Source organism: Silurus aristotelis, assembly GCF_946808225.1.
Source record: "Silurus aristotelis genome assembly, chromosome: 26".
Classification (NCBI taxonomy): Eukaryota; Metazoa; Chordata; class Actinopteri; order Siluriformes; family Siluridae; genus Silurus; species Silurus aristotelis.
Window position 1 is genome coordinate 8,930,866 of NC_139599.1, and position 15,897 is coordinate 8,946,762.

The 15,897-nt window shown below is 36.8% G+C and overlaps 1 long non-coding RNA gene across 3 annotated transcripts in view; it reads right to left on the reverse strand.

Moving 5' to 3' along the window:
• The window catches only part of LOC310720913, a 94,242-nt gene that overhangs the window by 58,780 nt on the left and 19,565 nt on the right, over positions 1-15,897 (reverse strand). For all 3 annotated transcript variants that reach the window (XR_014531852.1, XR_014531853.1, XR_014531854.1), the window contains exon 2: positions 13,397-13,557. This is a non-coding gene — a long non-coding RNA (uncharacterized lncRNA). The remainder of the gene's footprint in view (positions 1-13,396; positions 13,558-15,897) is intronic.

Genomic DNA, 15,897 nt, shown 5'->3' on the forward strand with positions numbered 1-15,897 from the left:
GGGATTAGAAATTCTATTTGTTCTACACCTTGTTCAACCTCCACGTCATTTAGTCACTAGTGCACATCATAAAAGCAATTTCTCGTCGCTTTGATCAAATTGCGAACGCTTTGGTACGTTACTTTAATTGATTCTGTACAATTTCCTGCTGTTCCCTACACTATCAGTTGTTTGTCATGTTCAAAAAATAATATATTACAGTGGAACCCGGTTATCTCGCCCTCGGTTACCTCGACAACCCTATTAAGTCGACGTTTTTGAAGTGGAACCACCAAATTCTCGCATTTTTTATCGTTATGTCGACTTTTTTTATGTCGCTGAACCCTGATATCTCGAGCACAAGGGGGGAAAATTTTGCCATTTAACGTCGGTTATCTCGGTGCAGCCGCAGAAGAACTCGCGGAAGTGGCGGAAAAAATCATGTCTTACAGCTGCTCCAGGTGTTGTATTGTATACTGGTGAATCTCTGCTGTTAGTTAGTGCTAGTGTTCGTAGTGTTAGTAGGGGCGCGGCGCGGCTTTGGGAAGAAAAGAGCAGCCGTTGAGAGAGTGCCGGTGGGAAGGCACGTACCGGGAAACGCATGAGCGATAACAACGACCGCCGTGAACCAACATATACCAACAATAACGGACAGTGAGAGTGTGGAAGTTTAAATAGGAGCTGGTGATGATGGTAAACGAGCACCATATGTGCGCGATTAAAGCCGGGAGCTTCAGAGAAAGCGGCCGAGAAAACACCTGCCACGCCGAAGGGGGCCGAAGGGGGCGTGGCAGGTGGATTCATGACAGATAAACATGTACTGTATGTATTTTTATAGCATGCCTTCATCAAACAAATCGCGGCAACGCTGTTGTGTAAAAAAAACCTTTAAAAACACGTGCATGCACATTCTCATTTATTAAAGCACATCATGTACATAAAGAAATTTCAAGCACGTTAATATCCTGCCGCCATTTTGATTTTCGTTTATCTCGATCATCGGTTACCTCGATGCTTTTTGGCGACCCCCTAGGACATTGACATAACCGGGTTCCACTGTAATTTCAACTGTCTTAACCCCCAAAGCAGTTAGGCATCAGCTCTTTGCATAAATCATTGAATGCAAAATGTTTTAACAAGTTGTCACCTGTCAAGCTTCAACTTCTATTTAACTTTTTTTTTTTTTTGAGTTGATGAATTGTGCAAATGAATCTTGAATGTAACTAATAAGGGCGAGTGTATGGCATCAGATCAACCAATAATCAACTAGTTCTCTAAAATAGGTAAAAAGTAAATCTCGTAAACCTTCAATGGGAGAGTGTACACAGACAAAGCAAAACACAGAATTACAATGTCTGCAATTGGATGAACAACCAATAACCGAACGATCAAAAAGAAAAATACAGTTAAAGTGTCAATCAATATAAATCAAATATGCAATCATATCAGTACATTTGTGCTGCGGAAATTCATAGATGCAATACAGAAGAAATTCAGCCTCCAAACCGTCGTTTATATAAGGAAATATTGAAACCGTGCGCCGTCATACTGACGTTTTGACGATCTTGTTTGTGAACAAAGGCAAAAGGACGTGTTATTCTGATGGTAAGGAGATGTTCATTAACACAAATACTTACTTTTGAGTGATGAACTAAGGATTTTAAGAAAAGTACAGGCATTTGCATGAAATCCAATGTGTTTTGCTGTTCGTACAAATGGCTTTGAGAAATGCATTTAACTGGTTTGCTCCAAAGCAACTGAAAAAGAAAAAACAACTGTAACTGTCTCTTCAGTTTGACCAGAGAGCACACAAATAATCAAGAAGCCGGCTGGAAAAATGTTTTCTGGCCTGCTAGATCCCAAATAGAACCAAATTTTTAGGTCAAATTAAAAAAGCATTATGTATGTGAAAATGAAACACACAATACAGATAGAACCTCTTTCCAGATGTGAAGCATAAGGGATGGCAGTATTACCGCTTGGAGCTGCTTTGCTGCACTAGTCAATAATTGTCTGGCCATATTTTTGGACCATTGAATACTGAACTGTATCAGTGAACTGATGTTTAAGCATTCATGGGTCATGCAGCAAGACAATGACTCTACACTAAGGCTGCTGCTATCGATTATTTCAGTAATCAAGTATACTAACAAATGATCGATTAATGGCAATATAGATAAGAAGTACTTTTTTTTTATTCAAGAGAAATACAAAAAAAGAGAAAGAGAATAAGGTCTCTTTAAATGAGCAAGTAATTTGTTTTACTTAAAAAAAATAAAAAAACGACAAAGAACTATTGGTGAAAACGGAACCCATTTAGTGCATGTAATTGCCATATCACATCAAAATACAAATCCAGTTTCATTCTGAAAGCCCCTTCACAGTGGCCATATAGAGTACGTTATAAGGAACTATTTGTTTAATGAAACTCATAATTATTCTCACTCAAGTATTTATTTATGAAATCTCGCACAGTATCGCGGTGGTTTTCTTGCTTCTGGAAAATCTGCTTTGAATTTGTACAGTGATTTCAATATGTTTTAGTTTGAAATGATCCCAAACTTTGAAAACTTTCTGCCGTTTTCTTCGGCCTGAATCTTCTCAGCGCCCTACGCTGTTTTATCCCCATTCCTCCATTTTCTCATTCTGTATCTTCTTCTGTGTTTCCTGTCCTGCATGCTCCAGAGTTTGCGTCAGTAATTACGGTACGTGGAAAACACTGTGCTCCGTTTTGTTAAATGGACTAAGCAAAGCATCTTGAATAAATGAATTTTTGTAATCTAATTACTCAAGTTGCTAAAAAAAATCGTCATAGCGCTACTCTACGCACACAAGTACGTCTACAAACCAAGTGGTTAAAGAAAAAGTACAGTAAGTCGAGATGTTAACCCAACAGAAATGATGTGGACCTCAAAAGAGCAGTTTATACAAGAACACCCACCAAAATCACTGAAATCCTTCTTACTAAAAGCAATTTAGCAGAAATGTTTAGTTGCAATTATTGTCAAACCAGTTACTGGTGCGAGATTTTACATGTTCACTTTGAAAGTTGAAGCTATTTAATGTTGGTTAATTTTGCTCAATAATTAAAACTATATGAAACTGTAATGTTTGAGCATCATTTGGTAAATCATTTGTGTTTAAATAGAAACTCTTTATTTAGGTTTAGGACTTGAAGGTGAAGGCATTTCTAGTATAAAAAATATGCAAACAATTCAAACTTTCGAATACAACTGGAACCTGAAAATGTTTTTTTTTCACATAATACAAACTGATTGGGAAGTGTGTAAAGGACATTAGACAGTGGATGCTTGATAACTTTCTTCTGCTAAACTCAGATAAGACGGAAGTACTTTTACTAGGACCACATGCAGCTAGAAGCAAACTTTCCGATTACGTAGCATCTCTGGATGGTGTTTCTGTTTCAGCGTGTACGGCTGTCAAAGACCTTGGTGTGATTATTGACTCGAGTCTTTCCTTTGAGTCTCACATGAATAATATTACCAGGATTGCCTTCTTTTACCTTAGAAATATTGCTAAAATTAGAAATATGATGTTGTTACAAGATGCAGAAAAACTAGTTCATGCTTTTGTTACTTCTAGATTAGACTACTGTAACGCTTTACTGTCTGGGTGTGCGAGTAGGTGCATAAATAAGCTTCAGTTAGTTCAGAATGCAGCAGCAAGAGTCCACACTAGATCTAGGAAATATGACCATATCACCCCTGTTTTAATCAGTCTACACTGGCTCCCAATCAAATCTCGCATTGATTATAAAATATTACTACTGACGTATAAAGCACTTAACGGTCTCGCACCGCAGTATCTGAGTGAACTTCTGTACCAGTATGATCCTCCACGCCTACTTAGATCAAAAGGTGCTGGCTATCTGTTGGTTCCTCAAATAATGAAGACTACAGCAGGGGGCAGATCTTTCTCTTATAAAGCCCCACAGTTATGGAACAGCCTTCCAATCAGTGTTCGGGACTCAGACACAGTCTCAGTGTTTAAGTCGAGGTTGAAAACATATTTATTCAGTCAAATCTTTGATCAGTGGATTTTTTCTTAGGTAAAGGCTCAGATCTTGAGGGAACATGGATATAAAGTGTTTGGTGAACTGGGATATTTGTATGCTGTCGTCCCCTCACATTCACACGTTCACTCAGGTTCGTTGACGGTGGTGTGGTGGGTCGTCTCTTATCCCAGAGATCCCTCATGTCTGTATTACCTTCTGGTTCTAAAACAAGCCAGGCCTGAGAACAAGTCTATAAAAATAGCATTTCCAAATGAGACCAAAATGGGTGTTTCCTGACTAAAATTCTCTTTGTTATGGTGTTTGCTGGCATCAAATGTAATGCTCTTTTCCTTTTGACTTTCATTGAACATTTATGCTCGTACTAAAAAATGTTATTATAACAGTCAAAGCTAAATATATATGGTTAATATACTGTAGATATAAAGGTGAAATGTAAATATAATAGTAAGCATTGAATATCAATTTAAATCTTAAATCGAAGTTTTGTTCTCATGGTAAATAACTCCACCCTCTATAAATGTACATCATGGGAAAACACTAGTAGTGATAGGAAGGTTGACAGATTTCCTTTATATTGTGTTAGTTTTGGAACAAAGCTGAAAATGTGAAAAGCAACTCATCTGATGGCAAGTTTGGGCTGATATCTAAACAGGCCATGGCTGTCAAGAATTATTTTGTAAGCAAGAAATCAGAATGAAATCAAATAAATTTTTACCATTTGCTTTGACAAAGGGATAATTTGAATGCAGACAGTGTGGGCCTATTTACAATGTACATAACCATTTGTGTTTTCTACAAAATTCAAGAAAGTTTCTTTTATGATTGTAGAATTATAAAAGTACAAATGATTTTAAAATGCATGTATACACTATATATAGTACAGCAAAATGAATGTATCTGTTTAGATATGCAAATTATGCAAAAGCTTATAGCTGATGCCAGGGTAAAGCTTCTGCTTCATGTTTTCACACCAAAATCAGGCGCTTGAAACTTTGATTAAGTTGATCAAGTGGAGTTTCATAAACATTTTTTTTTTTACAAATTTCCTTTCCTTTAAAGTAAATCTATATAGCTGGCTATCCATCAAGCTGTATGGCGCACCAAATTTGCTTATACAAATTGGCAAACGGACTCATGTTGTTTCCTAATTGGAACCTCGATATTCGCGACCTCGTGACTTTTTATTTGGAACCGGACTAAGAGTAACTCGTGGAAAATCTGATCGTTTGCGAGAAGCCGCCAGTGCCTCGAAAGAGTAAAATTTGAAAACGTATAAAATAAGTTTGTACTAATAAATTACATAAAAATGTTTGAAAAAAATTTTTATTATTGTATTATCATTTAAAGTAGTAAATAAAACATTTATGACAAGTGATTAACAACGTTTGTTCAGTTTACAGTACAGTACATGTACAATTCCCTTTGAAAAAGAACCAACAAAACCTCGCAATTTTTTGTTTCTTTTTCCCAGCGAGTATCGAGGTTGCACTGTGTGTATATATATATATATATATATATATATATATATATATATATATATATATATATATATATATATATATATATATATATATTCAATTGTTTCAGGACACTGAACCAAAAAACAGTTATTGTTCTGTAAACTTTAAATAGGACTACACTGTCTAGATTTGAAATTTACGTTACGTCATTGTATATTTGTTTGTAGCAATTGGTTTAAATTATTTCTAATTATTTGTTTAATTCTACAACACCTTGGAAGCTTTTGACTGTTCTACATTCATGACAAAATTAGCATTCTCAACCTTGTACACGGTATAGTGTGAACAGGCAACCTTTCGCTCACTGTGTCTTATAACACGCACTGCGAGAACGCGAGGTCCTTTAGCATTTAAATATGACATGATATCTGTGTGTATATGTTTCCGAACATGCTTGTGTGTGTACGTGCGTGTGAGTGTTTTCTAATGGCGTAGGCCCTGAACTGTAAACACCCAGAGGAATTCTGCACCCTGTGACCCTCGGCTCTCAGAAACAGCACTAGGGCAACGAGTTCATTGACACACACACACACACACACACACACACACACACACACACACACACACACACACAAACACACACACACACACACACACACACACACACACACACATTTACACATATGAGCCCAGCCCAGAGAGGCCTCTCGGGGAGGAAACGCAAATGCCTCCTCCATCTTACGCCACCAGGACATACAGTATGTGCACGCATGCACACACTACACATACTTACACACACACATGCACACACACACCTTTTTACAAATGATAGTCATATACATTCTGTATTGTAGCTCGCTTTACACAATAAAAGTAACAGAGCAGCAAATGGCAAACAGAGGTATGGGAACGTTCCAAAAAACTCAGGTTAAGACAAGCTGAGTTATGAGAGTAACACGATCGGATCAAATCTAACACACAGTATGCGCTACAATCCTCAGAGAAAATCGCAGCTTCATTTTTAGGTGTTGGATATCTAAGACACTTCACTGTTCTGTCTTTTGCCCTGATTCTGTCAAAGAACGGAATGGTATGTCGTGTCCTACGGCTAACACACATACACACACACACACACACACACACACACACACACATGAACTCATTAACATCTGAAGCATGGACTGAGAAGTAGTATTTAACTTTCAAATCCTCTTCTCAAAATGATTACTATTAATATTAAGTAAGGATAAGCTAACATAACGAGAGCTCCTGGTTCATTTAGGGTTCGGTACTTTCATATACAGTGAGGAAAATAAGTATTTGAACACGCTGCTATTTTGCAAGTTCTCCCACTTAGAAATCATGGAGGGGTCTGAAATTGTCATCGTAGGTGCATGTCCACTGTGAGAGACATAATCTAAAAAAAAAAATCCAGAAATCACAATATATGATTTTTAAACTATTTATTTGTATGATACAGCTGCAAATAAGTATTTGAACACCTGTCTATCAGCTAGAATTCTGACCCTCAAAGACCTGTTAGTCTGCCTTTAAAATGTCCACCTCCACTACATTTATTATCCTAAATTACATGCACCTGTTTGAGGTCGTTAGCTGCATAAAGACACCTGTCCAACCCATACAATCAGTAAGAATCCAACTACTAACATGGCCAAGACCAAAGAGCTGTCCAAAGACACTAGAGACAAAATTGTACACCTCCACAAGGCTGGAAAGGGCTACGGGGAAATTGCCAAGCAGCTTGGTGAAAAAAGGTCCACTGTTGGAGCAATCATTAGAAAATGGAAGAAGCTAAACATGACTGTCAATCTCCCTCGGACTGGGGCTCCATGCAAGATCTCACCTCGTGGGGTCTCAATGATCCTATGGAAGGTGAGAAATCAGCCCAGAACTACACAGGAGGAGCTGGTCAATGACCTGAAAAGAGCTGGGACCACCGTTTCCAAGGTTACTGTTGGTAATACACTAAGACGTCATGGTTTGAAATCATGTATGGCACGGAAGGTTCCCCTGCTTAAACCAGCACATGTCCAGGCACGTCTTAAGTTTGCCAATGACCATTTGGATGATCCAGAGGAGTCATGGGAGAAAGTCATGTGGTCAGATGAGACCAAAATAAAACTTTTGGGTCATAATTCCACTAAACTTGTTTGGAGGAAGAAGAATGATGAGTACCATCCCAAGAACACCATCCCTACTGTGAAGCATGGGGGTGGTAGCATCATTCTTTGGGGGTGTTTTTCTGCACATGGGACAGGGCGACTGCACTGTATTAAGGAGAGGATGACCGGGGCCATGTATTGCGAGATTTTGGGGAACAACCTCCTTCCCTCAGTTAGAGCATTGAAGATGGGTCGAGGCTGGGTCTTCCAACATGACAATGACCCGAAGCACACAGCCAGGATAACCAAGGAGTGTCCCTTTAAGAAGCATATTAAGGTTCTGGCATGGCCTAGCCAGTCTACAGACCTAAACCTAATAGAGAATCTTTGAAGGGAGCTCAAACTCCGTGTTTTTCAGCGACAGGCCAGAATCCTGACTGATCTAGAGAAGATCTGTGTGGAAGAGTGGGCCAAAATCCCTCCTGCAGTGTGTGCAAACCTGGTGAAAAACTACAGGAAACGTTTGACCTGTGTAATTGCAAACAAAGGCTACTGTACCAAATATTAACATTGACTTTCTCAGGTGTTCAAATACTTATTTGCAGCTGTATCATACAAATAAATAGTCAAAAAATCATACATTGTAATTTCTGGATTTTTTTTTTAGATTATGTCTCTCACAGTGGACATGCACCTACGATGACAATTTCAGACCCCTCCATGATTTCTAAGTGGGAGAACTTGCAAAATAGCAGGGTGTTCAAATACTTATTTTCCTCACTGTAATTGAAAAGCTGCTGGAAGGGAAAAGTTATGAATAATTAGAGTCAGGATTTAGGGCAGGTTCCGAGCTTGTCGATTTTTTCGAGCTTTGTCTGTGTATGCTGTTGCTTGTTAAACTTCACTATGAATTGTGTAAAATCAATCCTGTTCTGTTCTAAGGCCATGATTAAACTCAATTTAACAAAAACCCCATGCTCCATGCCATGAGAAAAGTCTAAAAAAGTTCATCAAAAGTCATTGTTGTAATCATTCTTTCACTTGGAAAATGTCCAATTTAACTAAGTAACTGCAATAATGTTTTTTAGATCAATTAGGACAAAATTGTAGGTTTTATTTTAATTTGATTCACACTGTAGTTTCAATGTGTATATATAAATATATAAATATATATTTCAATTTTATTATTAAGTAAGTAAATTTTTAAGTTGAACATCTGGCCACAAACTCATTATATTATGTACCTATGTTTTGGGTATGTTTCACATTATGTTCAGTTACAGTGTCCTTGTTAATCACACATGGAGATAGACATTTGACTGAAAGAAGTTGATTATGTTTAATTAATCATTTAATAATTGATTAAATGTATAACACTGAGTCCATCAAACACCATATAAACAAAAAATATATAGACACTTCTAAAATATAAATATACCTATATGATACATGTACATACAGGGAAAAAAAACATATTCTTTGTTAAGTTGAATTATGTGCATCAAAACGACTGTACAGACGCTCCTCATTTTACGAACATTCACTTTACAAACAAACCTGTCTTTAAAGTGAAATTTAAAAAAAATTTAAAAACGGAGGAGGAGGAGTTAGTCGTCGACCGTGACAAGTCTACATAAGTGAAAAGCTGTGTGAATGCAGTTTTCTTTGTCTCTGTCTCAGTCAGTGGTTGTACAGTGTCGAGTGCATTACTTGTTTTTATCCGCAAATATCTATAAAATCTTAATTTCGAAATGGTTTGGGAAAAGAGAAAATCAAGTGATGATAGTCACAGTGCAAAAAAGCACAGAATTTATAATTTTTTAAATTAAATTTGATAAAAAATTGTATTCGTTAATACAAAATATTGTATGCAGTATTTCGATTATTTCGATTAGTTTCAGAATATTTTATTGTTTATTTGATAGTATTTTTTAGCTCTTACATCATTAGGAGATATGCGTAGTCAATACCGAACACAGTAACAACTTCAACAAATTCATGGTACGTTCGGAACGTAACTCGTTGGTAAGGTGGGGAGCTTCTGTATATCATGTGAGACATTCTTATACCTATATAACGACATAAAACTACTAAAAAAAAAACTCTCAACTCAAAACTGCAATTTTCATATAGCTAACTCCTTAACAAGTGACTGATTTCTTCTCTGATTTTATTAAAAAAATAAATAAATAAATAAATCACCTATAAAAAACATATTAATATTAAAAAGTATTTAAAAATTCCTTTAACTCACAAATATGAGTTGGTATTGCAAATGTAAAATAAAAAATTATAGTGACTGCGGAAACTGGTGGTCTTGACGATTAAAGATTCAAAATATCAAACGTTTAATTTAATTTTTTTACTTTTTGCAAAAGGAAAATTGGTTTATATGTGGGAAAAAAATATTGTTTTATTTTCTGTGATCTCAGATCTTTTCTGAACTTCATGGTGTATAAGGTAGAGGTATAAGGAAAGAAGCTCCTAAAACAGTTAATACTGTATTTTTTTTTATAGTTTAGTGTGTGTGTTTAATTGAGAGAACATTTAGCTGTAAAGGTTAAAGAGAATGCTTCAACAGCACTTTCCTTACATAAATAATAGTGAAGAATGCTTGTCTCCTCTGTTTAGGCCAAGAAACCCTATAAAGAGACACATGGTTTTTAGAAGTTAACGAGTGTAGGAGTGTGCGTCTGTGGGAGTGTGTTTACGTGTGTGTGACTCGGAGACTCCGTTTAAACGATCATCGGATCCATTGCTTGACTTATAGCCATGAAATTAAAACAAACAATGGGACTGTTTAAAGAATCTCCTCGATGTTCACACACGCTTTGCACTTCGATCGATTAAAAGTCAAATGTGCAACAGGATATCTTGAGCGTGTGAACTGAGAAAGAGGCAAGACGTGTTCTGTGTCAAGCACTACAGTCTCTCCTGTGACACATTACATCTGGACATTTTGGAGAATAAAGAACTGCAGTTAATGTACTTTTTTAAAATTACATTTAAACAACTAGAGTAAGGTATAATTTTTTTAAATGACTGCTTTCTTGAATCTTTAGCATATTCTTTGCAGTTTAATGCATATGACAGTGCTTGAAAAACTTTTACTAAACTAAAATAAAATGGAGTACTCCAGTACATTGTTGAATATGGGTGGGGGTGGGGTTAATACAACAACAACAAAAAATATATTTATAATTATTAATTAATTATTAATATATGCCTAATATATTGTATTAACACTGAAAAAAAATTTCCTTACACTTTTTACAAAAAGAAAAAAAAAAGGAAAAACAATTACCTAATTTACAAACAGTTGCATTTCCTCTACCTTGCATAGATTTGGGGTTTCATTTTTGTACATATTTTTGTAATTTTATTTGGACTTCTAAAATGGCTGAATAAACTCCCACCAAATGTTAATGCAAGAATGGCGCACAAGTAAAACTTGCTAACTAGTGAGGACAGAAATGATAAGACTTCTAAATTAGACTTCTAAAGACTGTTAAGTTTTGTGAGAAATGTTGTTTCCTTTGTCACAAAATTTGTCCGTACAAAAATTAGGTTTTATCACTGAACATTGTATCAATGTTTATTAATACATTTACTCACATTTACATTTAGCTGTGGCATTGTGTAGATTGCAAAAAATATTTATTAATATATAATTTTTTAAGTATTATAATCTTTTTAGTATCTCATTTAATATAATTTTGATATTACATATCTTCTTGTAATCTTCATATATTCTTGTACCTTTGAAGAAGGTGTTAGCTCAGTGGTTAAGGCATTTTATTTTGGATCGGAAGGTCACAGGTTCAAATCCCACCACCACAACCACACTGCTGGGCCCTTGAGCAAGGCCCTTAACCCTCCCCTGCTCTAAGTCGCTCTGGATAATGGCATCTGCCAAATGCCATAAATGTACATATTGCATTTTAGATTTCTGCAAACATACTAATGCATCCTGGTGCTTGCATCCCGGTGGTTAGATCATTGGTTAATGAAGTTCAACGGCTTGTGTAAAGCACAGATTAAATCCCGCACTGGCATCTGGCACTGATGACTGCATAAGCAAACAGCTTCAACTTACCTACAATTTCCTTCAGGATTATCAAAATCCCTTTTTTTCAATCAAGCTAGCTAATCAAATTAAAAAACCATTACACTCCATAAAAAAGGTCTAAGGATGAGCAGACATTTCATCAAAGACGTACTAAAGATATTTTATTAAACCTTCCAACATTGGTGCAACACTTTCAAAAGCATTCTAGTCCTAAAGCTTTTGTGAGAACACTGTGCTCCTCGCATGCCAAAATTCTTCCCTCTGAAAGAGTGAAGAATTTCCCTCTTTAATATACAAATTTAATTTATAAATATATTTCATGATAAAGTGTAGAAATTCTGGATTTCTAGAAAGATCCTGCATTTTTTGAGTTGAACATCTGCCCTCAGACTTATTATGTACTTGGAGTACCTTTTGGGGTGAAAATTTTAACATTCTGTTCAGTTACAGTGTCCAAATCCTTGTCCTTGATTATCACACCTACAGACTTAATAGATGGACATCTAAAATTAATCATTTATTATGATTTATATATATTATATATATATATATATATATATATATATATATATATATATATATATATATATATATATATATATATATATATTTTTTTTTTTTTTTTTTTTTTTTTTTTTTTTTTCATAAAAATAAAACCTCTTAGCTGAAATTTTTCAACAAGTGACTGATTCCTCTCCCTGATTTGATCACAAATCAACTTGTAATTCATATATAAGAATATATATTAGTATTAAAAATATTTTGTATCTTTTATGGTCTGGACAGCATTATGTATGTATCTCAATGAAATATAATATGACAATCAAAGCTGAAATAAAACTTGTCTACAGAAAATGAAAATACAAGCAAGTTTACTAGCAGTTAACTTGCCAGCTAGCTATCTGAGATGAAGGGAGAGCAGATAAGAGCAATTTCATGTTTATTCATGAAGTCTGGCATTTAAATATTTATTTCTTCAACTTCATTTGTGAAAGGAGCATAGTGGAAAAATGAGCCACATGGAACTGTTACACCAAAACAGCCATACGGGGACATGTTGTAGTGAGATGCAGACACACACACGCGTGCGCACACACACACACACACACACACACACACACACACACACACACACACACACACACACAAGATAATTTAGAGCCCTTCTATAAATTGTGTAGGTGTAAGAAAGGGACACTGTGTTCCTCTACTGTCCTAGAAATGTGTGTGTGTGTGTGTGTGTGTGTGTGTGTGTGTGTGTGTGTGTGTGTGTGTGTGTGTGTGTGTGTGTGTGTGTGTGTGTGTGTGTGTGTGTGTGTGTGTGTGTGTGTGTGTATAGAAGTCTCTCTTGAACAATCTGTTCAACTCCATCCCACAAATCTCAGTCTGCACATACTTGTGACCCTGCCTGACCTTTGGTGCTATGGAAACCCACTTCCTGCCATTCTTAAGATTATTCTGGGATGCCTTTGAAAGGTTCTGTTGTAAAATGTAAAGTCCAACTATACCAACTTGTGCTTGTGTAATAAAACTTATCAAAAAGAATTTCCAGCTATTCTCTAACTAGCCTTCAGATTGGTAATGTCTAGAATTCATAATATCTCAAATGTAGATATGAACATCTGTATTTGTATAAACAGCTGCAACAAGAAAAATACACTAAATGCCCAAACAGAAATATTAGTGTAGCAAGAAACCTGAACACAAGAACTAATACAGTAATACTTACTCGCTGCTGTAGATCTTTTGGCACCCCTGACTTGCCAGAGAAAACTGTAAGTGGGATGTGACACACTAGCTGGAGAAAAAATCGGCGCAGCCCCAGCTAACTCATGCTCTTATAAATGACGCTTTCACAATCTGGTCGCAGCTTTTCCTGTCTTCTATGATCTGTGAAAGAAACATGTGAAAGCTGATCTCAGATCAGAGCTATACATTTAATATAATGAAAACTGGGCCACACACTTGAAGCTCTATCTGTATTGGGGTGGGAAGTAAAAAATGCTGCAGTGAGTCGCATCCTGTTCTGGGCAGCACAGAAAGATAAACAGAATTTTTAGACTGTGTATATGTGTGCACTCACTAAAAGGGGAGCAGTGGGTATTTTTACACAGCTGGGTCAGACTGAGCCGCAGGCTGTCGCTAGTCTGCCACGCTGCTAATGGTGTCAGACATGAGACACACACACACACACACACACACACACACACACACACACACACACACACACACACACACACAGACTGACTGCCTGTCATATTTCTCTCTGTCTCTTTCTATTTTTTTTTTCCATGACCCGCATCTTCAGATCCCCTCACGGCCCACATGAATCTTCACTCAGAGGCTGTCTATGTATGTTTTGGCTGCCTTATGTAGCAGTATCATTATAGTAGATATCAGCAATTAAAAGTGATTCTGTTGTAGGAACCACATCAATATGGGTCAAAGATGAGGCACAATTAAAAAAATATCATCCTTTAACTACTGTTTTTCTATTTAATAATTATAGAAATGTAACATGCAATATTGCCATTAAGAATAAAAGCCTACATTATTTGTATAAGAGAGTCCAGGGCAAAAGCCAGACATTACCCACCACAGGGTGGAAAATCAATTTTTGAGAAAATAAAAACTCCAAGATCAAAATTAAATGTGGGTGTCTCCTGCAACTGCACAACAATCCACAACAGGAGCCAAAAACAACAGAAAATAATTTGAAAAAGCGACTGCTTTCACCCTCCCGGACTCCAGACTTGATATGAAGAAGGCAGTGCATAACTCTGACAGAGTCAGAATAGATATGCCAGGAAAAATGCGTGGGTTGGTGAGCAATAGAGGCTACAACTATTACAACTCAGAGGTCCAAAAGCAGTGCAAAGAATACACCAGAGGCTGCTGAAAGTTATTCTCTAATACTCGAAGTCTTTAACACATTCAGGACAAGAAAAGCAAATGTTTTTTTTGAAGTGATACCATTTGAGCCTTTTTATCCTTAACATACATACATACTGTACAGAAAAAGAACTGCTCAATAGAGATGCACACGCAGAGAAATGAATGATGTCAACAGCCTCTAGCCACCAGTGCAGTTCCCTGAAGGCTGAAAATATAATAGGATATTTCACTGAATTAAGGGTTTAGAGGGCCCTGCAATAATGTCATATATAGTTGCCTAATGTCAAAACTCCAGTCTTCGCAAACTTTGGATTACACTTCAAAATCAAAATGACTTTTTGTAGTTGCAGTCACTTTGTATGGTAGATTTAACTGCATTAAATCTGTGCCTCTTTCCTAAATGTTAAACTTTCTTTCGGCTTCTCCCGTTAGGTGTCGCCACAGCGGATCCTCCGCACGTTTTTGATTTGGCACATGTTTTTACGCTGGATGCCCTTCCTAACGCAACCCTCCCCAATTTATCCGGGCTTGGGACCGGCACTGAGAGTGGCTGGGGACCCCCTCTTTCCTAAATGTTGTGGTTTTAAAATGATCCCATATTATTGCATGCATTGTTGCAAATCACAAATAGCTATGAGAATCATCCAGTTCAAAAAGTCTACAGTTTATTTGATATGTATTTATCATTATCTTTCTGCTGATATAATACACCATGTTTCATCATTTTGTGTAAAATGTTTATTTCAGTCAGTACCCATACACCTACAAAATACAGTATATAATTATTCTTTACCATACAGTAACTTTCTTTCGACTTCGCCACAGTGGACCATCCCTCCCTAACACAACCCTCCCCATTTATCCAGGCTTGGGACCGGCACTAAGGTTTGTGCAACCCTAACGGCTGGGGTTGGTTCCCTGACCGGAGATAGAACCCGGGCTGCAGTGATGAGAGCGCCGCATCCTAACCACTAGACCACCAGGGAACCTTTTCTTTACCATACAGTGCCATAAAGCATCAGGTATGACAGAATATAAGCATCAGGTATGACAGAATACAAATAGGTATGTTTTCTGCTCAAAATCAAACCACAATTGACTCAATTACAATCCATATAACAAAGCTAGAGGAAAGCATGGCAAGCAAAAAAAGTTTGGCTAAAAGGTTCCCTGGTGGTCTAGTGGTTAGGATGCGGCCCAGGTTCGATCCCCGGTCAGGGAACCAACCCCAGCCATTAGGGTTACACAAGTCTTAGTGTAGGTCCCAAGCCCGGATAAATGGGGAGGGTTGCGTTAGGAAGGGCATCCAGCGTAAAAAACATGTGGATCAAACAT